The sequence below is a fragment of the Schistocerca nitens genome, chromosome 5, assembly GCF_023898315.1.
Source record: "Schistocerca nitens isolate TAMUIC-IGC-003100 chromosome 5, iqSchNite1.1, whole genome shotgun sequence".
Classification (NCBI taxonomy): Eukaryota; Metazoa; Arthropoda; class Insecta; order Orthoptera; family Acrididae; genus Schistocerca; species Schistocerca nitens.
The window spans coordinates 308,499,976-308,508,592 of NC_064618.1; the positions used below are offsets into that span (position 1 = coordinate 308,499,976).

An 8,617-nucleotide genomic window follows, 5' to 3' on the forward strand; every position below is an offset into this window, starting at 1 on the left:
ATCTCTGAAAGTTATCTATCCCACAATTTTAACATCAATAATAAAGGTTACTGTCTTCCACTGTCAGAGGTATCAGAACGATTTTAGCTTACAACTTTCGACTCGGTCGTTCTCAGAACAGGGTCCCCTACCTCAAATTGATATATTTAACCTACCCCATTATTCCTGCAAGTTTTTAACATTATCGCAGGATCATTCCTAGATCACGTCATGGGGAGACAAAATGATCGCTGATGCTTTCTGGCGAGGCTAGGCGCCTGATTACTACTGGATATGACCCTGACAGACGCAGGCAATAGGCACTCTGCGGTACTATCTACCCAGTAAACGTACAGGTTGAATTCCAACAGGAGTGTCTCCAAGCGGAGAACGATATTTTAGAAGCGAATCAGGAACTTCAATTCATAGGGCTCACTAAGAAACATCGGAACAGATGTGAAGACATAAGAACAGTATTTGGAGTTCAAGACGTTGTGAAAAAGGTAAAGGATATAAAATGGAATTTTGCAGGACATGTTGCAGGAAAAAACGACGGAAGATGGACGAAGGTAGTACTATAGTCCACAACACAGACCATTCGACCGCTGCGATAAAGAAGTGAAGAACGTCGCAGTCTTCAACTGACAAAAAGCAGCAGGAGAAAGAGGCATGGAAAAACAAAAACACCAGAAACCGTATTTATTAGCTTAACATTAAAGCGGCTATGCCTTTTGAAGGTTGAAGTAGCTGAACAATATACAAGGTGTTTTCGTAAGAGCGAGCAAACATTTAACAGGACATGAAGGATGCTCCATTGAACAATTTGAGGTAGGGAACCTGGTCGGAGAAGCCAGCTTAATGAGATAATAGGAGTAAAATCACATTAATGTGTACTTTTTTATTTACATTAGTTACAGATAACTGCAAATACCATCATTGACACAATTAACTTAACATTTGTACTATGTCTTAAAAATGTGCTGAAACTGAAGGCCGTCAACCTCAATGCAAGCATGACATCGGCGAACAAGATTCTGACGCACCCTGACAAAAATCCCTGGTGTGTTTCGAATCACATCACAGCAGCTACAATTCTGGCAACTAATTCCATCTCCGTAGCCACTTGGGTCTCATACAAAGATGACTTTAGATATCCCCATAGGAAATAAACAAGGGGATTGAGGTCGGGTGACGTCGCAGGCTACGAATAGGACCTGTCCTTCCAATCCAGCAAGCAGGAAATACAGCAATGAGATGATTACGAACTCCCACACTGAAGTGACGCAGTGCACTGTCATGTTCTATCCACATCCTCTGTAAATACGATACAAAAGAGTCACATTATAAATAGCGCAGTACGTATAAACCTGTACGTAGGTTAGTTGTAAATAAGCTAGAAAACAGTAATGCTAGACAAAACGGTAGACAAATTTACTTCCCTTAAGCTGACCTCTTCAACCCCCGGTTCCCTAACTCAAATTGTTCAGTGGAGCATTCTATATGTCCTGTTGCATTTTTGCACGCTCTTACGGAAATACCCTGCGTACTATATGATCAAAAGTAGGGGCAGGGAAGCGGGTATTTTAGAAGCGAATCAGAAACTCGGCTCCCTTTCACACGGAGCAGGTGACTGGATTGTAGACAACACACATGCTGCAGGCTGCCTTCTTTCTGTCTCCTCTCATGGGAATAAACAGTATTAAAAGACGCCTAGTGTCGCGGGAAGCCTCAGTGAACATGTCTCTAAATCCTGGTCTTCAAGGAACAAGACTGACACTAATCGCGCAGCCACGCTGTTCCAACTTTCGCTCAGTTTTTTGCTCTGTATTTCCCTCAAACGTTCCGAAACCGTCATGGGAGAAGAACTGTTAGCGACGACTGTTGTGCTACGTTCACTTAAACTGAAGGAAAAAAAACAGAGTCTACACGTCGTTCACGTTGGTCCCGAGAGTGGATATTGAAGAAAGGGACATTCTCCCAAGTGGAACGTCTCGGAGAACTGTAGGAGGAACCAAAAGATTAGCGCAATTAGTAACTTATGGATACCGAAACGTATTCTAAATTGTTAGACCTTGTAACACCAGAAATTGGAAAAAAAAATAGACACATTAGAGTGGCTATTAGTCCGCACGCTAAGAGTTCTAGCAACTGGCAGCTTGCGGAAAATATTTTGTAAGTAGATTAGTGTCTGCATAATTTTAGAAATCATTGACGAAATTAGCAAAGTATTTAGAAATTGATGGTAAGCTTGACGAAATATCTGTACTCATGATATTACTATTTGAATTAGTAATAGGCTGAACAGGACAACTGGATCGAGGATAACACATTGTGCTACTGAGGAAATTTCCCTGATAATTAGAAGGAAACCTCTGTACTCCGGAAGGACCACCAAACAATTGTAAAGTCTTTTGTTAACTCTTCCAGCTCAGTTTAAAAATAACGTCATTGGTGAGCTTCTGAGCAAGTATATATGTTAGTTCCCTATAGGTTCACGTAACTGATGCGCTATATCTCCCGAAAGCATGAAATTCATCGTTAGAACTAATGGCTTTCTAGGCATGACCGTGATCTTCTCGTATGTTGGTCTTCAACTTTCAAGAAAGAAAGTAAATCAAAGTTGCATACAGAACGTGTATACATTTCTTCCGTTGTAGCTCCGATTGCGTGGGCGCTTTTACTTTCGCTCTCGCTTTGCAGTAAACTGTTCCAAATGGGTTGATCATTTGCGTCCAACCCTTTTTTTGATTTAGGGTCCACTCCTTGTACTTATTAACTAAAGCGGCGTATGCATAGTTTTTCTTGTCTCGGTTGCTGTAATCCTCAGATTTTACTTGCCAGAGGCAAGCTGTACTAACTCCGTGAAAAATTCGTGATTCCAGTATCGTAAGTCTGCCATTTTCTTTCGCCACTACACGCACTAAAATAACGGTTGGAGCCTCTAGAGTCAGCGAGAGCAAATTTGCGGCGTAACTAAGTTTGAGCGATAAACCTGCCGTGGGTCCACACGCACAGATCGGTTAAAGGATGTTTGTCTTGTCCTCATCATCATCATCATCATCATCATCATTCGGATTGTGTAAAAATTGGACTGTGTAAAAACTGGGACTTTGTACGTGCGCTGATGACCGTGCAGTTGAACGCCCCACAAACCAAACATCATCATCTTCACATGCACAGACTTGTCGGCAGTCTCATGTACGCAAAGCTCCAGCCCATCAGGCTTTTGCGACTTCGTCGAAGTTCACTTAGTTCATGCAAGACTGTCAAACTTCTGTCCGCGTGTAACGCTTTGACTCATCTGGTATGATCATGCAAGACTGACGACAAAACGTAACTAGTAGAGCAAGCTTAAGAGAAGTAGCTCCCCATGACGTGATCTATCACCTCTAGATGTTTGATGCAAAGACTTTGTTAACACCCATCTTTTGTGTGTGTGTGTGTGTGTGTGTGAGCGCGCGCGCGCGCGCGCGCGAGTGCTTAAAGGGGAAAGACAGGGTGATGGACTTTGTTAACATCCATCTTTTGTGTGTGTGTGCGCGCGCGCGCGCGCGCGCGCGTGCGTGCTTAAAGGGAAAGACAGGGTGAAGGTCGAAATAAACTAGATTTTATTTAAACTTATGGAATATACATTGAAGAATTATTCCCCAAACTGCTATGCGCGAACTTCAAAAAGCAACGATACTGTTAGCGTTTGAAGCCAAGTGTGCACGGCACGCCTCGGCGTTAGAGAACCGGTTCCGCGCTCACGCTTCCTATTTATTTGAGTAAACCTGATTGCTTGTGCGTTGTTTGGGCATCTTTGCTCAAAAGGTGTACGAAATTTTCAATAGTCTCATTCGGAGATACGCTCCAAAAATAACATCTAGCCGAAACTAAATTGTCAACATTGCTTCAAATTTGACCGTATGTCTATTCAATGTAGGCCATACTGCATTAGCGCACGTGGCAAGTGCCCTTCAGATCAAAACGGCGATGAAATGCGCCGATTCTGTGAAGACAGTGATGCCAGCCGGCATGCACTCAGCGACGGAAAGGGCTTTGACGATGAATATGAGGGCTTATCAGGTCAAAGTAGCAGAAAGCGGCCATCCACTATCCGGGGCGATATTTATTATGGACCAGACATCGATGATATCCCGTAAGTTTCAAGTTTTGTCCGTTTTTTATATTATAAATACTTGTCAAAGTTTAAACTGGTTTTTCTCAAAACCGTATTTTTCGGTATGGTTGTCGTCGCCCACACTACAATTTTGATCCGAATGTAATGATTTTTGGTCTCCCCTGAAACAAAGCGAATTCTATCACATAGTGTGCCTAGTTTTTGGAACTTTTCAGGCTCATCTTCAGATGCTACACATGGAATTGTTTATTTCTATATCTTGACGCTGTGTACTACATCTACATCTACATGTACATGGATACTCTGCAAATCACATTTAAGTGCCTGGCAGAGGATTCTTTGAACCACCTTCACGAAAGAAAGAAACACCTATATCTTTCCGTACGAGCTCCGATTTCCCTTATTTTATCATGGTGATCGTTTCTTCCTATGTAGGTCGGTGTGAACAAAATATTTTCGCATTCGGGGGAGAAACTCGGTGATTGGAATTTCGTGAGAAGATACGCCGCAACAAAAAACGCCTTTGTTTTAATGATGTCCACCCCAAATCCTATATCATTTCAGTGACACTCTCTCCCCTATTTGGCAATAATACAAAACGTGTTGCCCTTCTTTGAGCTTTTCCGATGTACTCCGTCAATCCTGTCTGGTAAGACTCCCGCATTGCGCAGCAGTATTCTAAAAGAGGACGCACAAGCGTAGTGTAGCCAGTCTCCTTAGTAGATCTGTTAGATTTTCTAAGTGTCCTGCCACTAAAAAGCAGTCTTTGGTTAGCCTTCTTCACAACATTTTCTGTGTGTTCCTTAAAATTTAAGTTGTTCGTAACTGTAATTCCTAGGTACTTAGTTGACTTTACGACTTTTAGATTTGACTGGTTTATTGTGCAACCGAAGTTTAACGGATTCCTTTTAGCACTCATGTGGATGTCCTCACACTGTTAGTTATTTAGGGTCAATTGCCAATTTTCGCACCATACAGAGATCTTTTCTAAATAGTTTTGCAATGTTTTTTGATCTTCTGATGACTTTATTAATCGATAAACGACAACATCATCTGCAAACAACCTAACACGACTGCTCAGATTGTCTCCCAAACCGTTTATATAGATAAGGAACAGCAAAGGGCCTAACACTACCTTGGGGAACGCCAGAAATTACTTCTGTTTTACTCAATGACTTTCCGTCAATTACTACGAACTGTGTCCTCTCGGACAGGAAATCACGAATCCAGTTACATAACTCAAACGATATTCCATAAGCACGCAATTTCACTACAAGCCGCTTATGTGGTACAGTGTCAAAAGCCTCCGGAAATCCAGAAATACGGAATCAATCTGAAATCCCTTGTCAATAGCACTCAACACTTCATGCCAGTAAAGAGCTAGTTGTGTTTCATAAGAACGATGTTTTCTAAATCCATGTTGACTGTGTGTCAATAGTCCGTTTTCTTCGAGGTAGTTCAAATGTTGAAATGTGTGTGAAATGTTATGGGACTTAACTGCTAAGGTCATCAGTCCCTAAGCTTACACACTACTTAACCTAAATTATCCTAAGGACAAACACACACATGCCCGAGGGAGGACTCGAACCTCCGCCAGGACCAGCCGCACAGTCCACGACTGCAGCGCCTCAGACAGCTCGGCTAATCCCGCGTGGCTCGAAGTAGTTCATAATGTTCGAACACAATATATGTTCCAGAGTCCTGCTGCATATCAACGTTAATGATATTGGCCTGTAATTTAGTGGATTACTCCTACTACCTTCCTTGAATATTGGTGTGCCCTGTGCAACTTTCCAGTCTTTGGGTACGGATCTTTCGTCGGACGAACGGTTGTATATGATTGTGAAGTACGGAGCTATTGCATCAGCATACTCTGAAAGGAACCTAGTTGGTATACAGTCTGGACCAGAAGACTTGCTTCTATTAACTGATTTAAGTTGCTTCACTACATCTGTAAGGATCAGGGCAATATATTAATTTCGTGTTTCGTATAACCAGAACCGTAGTTCGGCGGCAGATGTCAATCTACCTCATTTCAGAGCTGCCTCGGGAAAATCCCGATTACTCAGTGAAGATATTTTTTCAATAAAAACTTCAATCTATGCTTAATTCATTGCAGCAAACTTCCTTTGTTCACTACAGTCCAGTGTGGAGGAAAAAAAATCCTAAATTTGAGCAATATTTTCTTTCGTTACACGGTCTTCCCCGTTAATGGGCTGTATGTTCCGTTGCCTCTGGGCATGCACACTGCAGCACTAGTTGTGCCTGGCTGAGAGAAGCAGTAGAGGCGGCAACTCGGTAGGCAGCGCGCGGCCGCACAGCAGCGCCTCGCCACCCTGGCTCGAGGTGAGGCTAGGCCCCGCATTAGCCGGCAGCGGCAGCGACAGCGACAGCGGTGCCCAACAAGGAGCGGCGGCTGCCACGGAAGGGAAGTGACGCGAGCCACCCGCGCCGCCAGCCTTGGCTGACTTGTTCGCCCGCAAGGTCGGAGGCGCGTCTCACGTGGAGGGGCGATAACGCGCCGTGCCTTACGGTGCGCTCGAGGTTCCCGGCGTCCACGTTAATGACACTTTAACTAATCTATAGAAAGGAGTTATGATGTTCCTATAACAAAACAGGCAGACATTCAGAGAAAAACCACAGCTTACTTCATTCATACACGACGTCTTGCAAACGGTACACTCATGTAAACAAATAAACAGCGTCTTCCTGGATTTCCTAAGGCGCTCGACGCTGTACCACACTGTAGACTAATAACCGAGATACGATGATACAGAGTATCTTGGAAAATATGTGATTCGTTATATGAATATTTAACTAATAGAAACCAGAATGCGATTTTCACTCTGCAGCGGAGTGTGCGCTGATATGAAACTTCCTGGCAGATTAAAACTGTGTGCCCGACCGAGACTGGAACTCGGGACCTTTGCCTTTCGCGGGCAAGTGCTCTACCAACTGAGCTACCGAAGTACGACTCACGCCCGGTACTTACAGCTTTACTTCTGCCAGTATCTCGTCTCCCACCTTCCAAACTTTACAGAAGCTCTCCTGCGAACCCTGCAGAACTAGCACTCCTGAAAGAAAGGATACTGCGGAGACATGGCTTAGCCACAGCCTGGGGGATGTTTCCAGAATGCGATTTTCACTCTGCAGCGGAGTGTGCGCTGATATGAAACTTCCTGGCAGATTGAAACTCTGCACGCTTCGCAGGAGAGCTTCTGTAAAGTTTGGAAGGTGGGAGACGAGATACTGGCAGAAGTAAAGCTGTGAGTACCGGGCGTGAGTCGTGCTTCGGTAGCTCAGTTGGTAGAGCACTTGCCCATGAAAGGCAAAGGTCCCGAGTTCGAGTCTCGGTCGGGCACACAGTTTTAATCTGCCAGGAAGTTTCATAATAGAAACCAGTTCACAGAAACGACAGCAACCTCCGGTGCGACTCATGGGGGCGTAGTAAACCACTAATTTATTCATTATATGCATATATATTCCGCCAATTCTCTGTGCTGTTCTGCAGCTCGTTGTCTGCGTCAAAATGTTGTCTTCATAGGCAGGAGTTCATGATAGCAAAGATAAAACTCAGGGGAAGCAATTACGAGCTGTATGGTGTGTGATCAAACACGTCCCATCGAAAACGGTGCAGGGGCATCTTCATTGCCTCTGTCTGCAGAGTGAGGCCAAGAACTGAGAATCTCATTTCCAGGTACCAGATCCGAAAAAGTAAAAAATGAGATAACAGGTGGCAGCACTATTTAGAGCCTTTCCCCCTGTAATAAAAACAATTATGTATGTCAAAACGCAACATATCCGTTGTACACTGATCAGCCAGAACATTATCACTACCTACCTAACAGTGGCGACACGTCGTGGCATGGATGCAACGATGCCTTGGTAGGTCGCTGGCACCATATCTGCACACAAAAGGCATCTAATTCCCGTAAATTCTGGGGAGGGGGGGATGAGCTGTGACACCATGTTCAATCACATCTCGATTGGGTTCAAACATGGTGAATTGGGAGGCCAGCACAGCAAGTGGAACTCGTCTCTATGTCCCTCGAACCACTCTGTCACACTCCAGGCTTTACGACATAGCGCATTATCTTTTTGAGAAATGCCATTGCTGCTGGGAAACACGATTGTCATGAAGGGTTTACGTGGTCTGCAACCAGTGTGCGATCCTCCTTTGCCGTCCTGGTCTATTGCACGAGCTCCGCTGGACCTAACGATACCCACGTCGATGTTCCCCAGAGCATAATGGAGCCGCGCCAGCTTGTCTCCGTCCCGCTGTACAGGTATCGTGGGCGTGTTCTCCTGGAAGACGACGGATTTCTGCCCTCACTTCGGCATCGTGAAGAAGGTATATGGATTCATCGGACCATGCAATGCTCTGCCACTGCGCAAAAGTCCAGTGGCGATGATCACGTGCCCATGTCAGACGTAGTTGCCCATGTTGCAGTGTTAACATTGGCACATGCCTGGGTCGTCGGCTACAGAGGCCCATCATTAGTAGTGTTCGGTGCA

General features: G+C 44.5%; 1 non-coding gene across 1 annotated transcript; it reads left to right on the forward strand.

Moving 5' to 3' along the window:
- The first annotated feature begins 7,389 nt into the window (after positions 1-7,389).
- Positions 7,390-7,464, forward strand: Trnas-uga (transfer RNA serine (anticodon UGA)). The gene has a single exon. It is a non-coding gene; the product is annotated as a tRNA-Ser (tRNA).
- Positions 7,465-8,617: the final 1,153 nt, after the last annotated feature.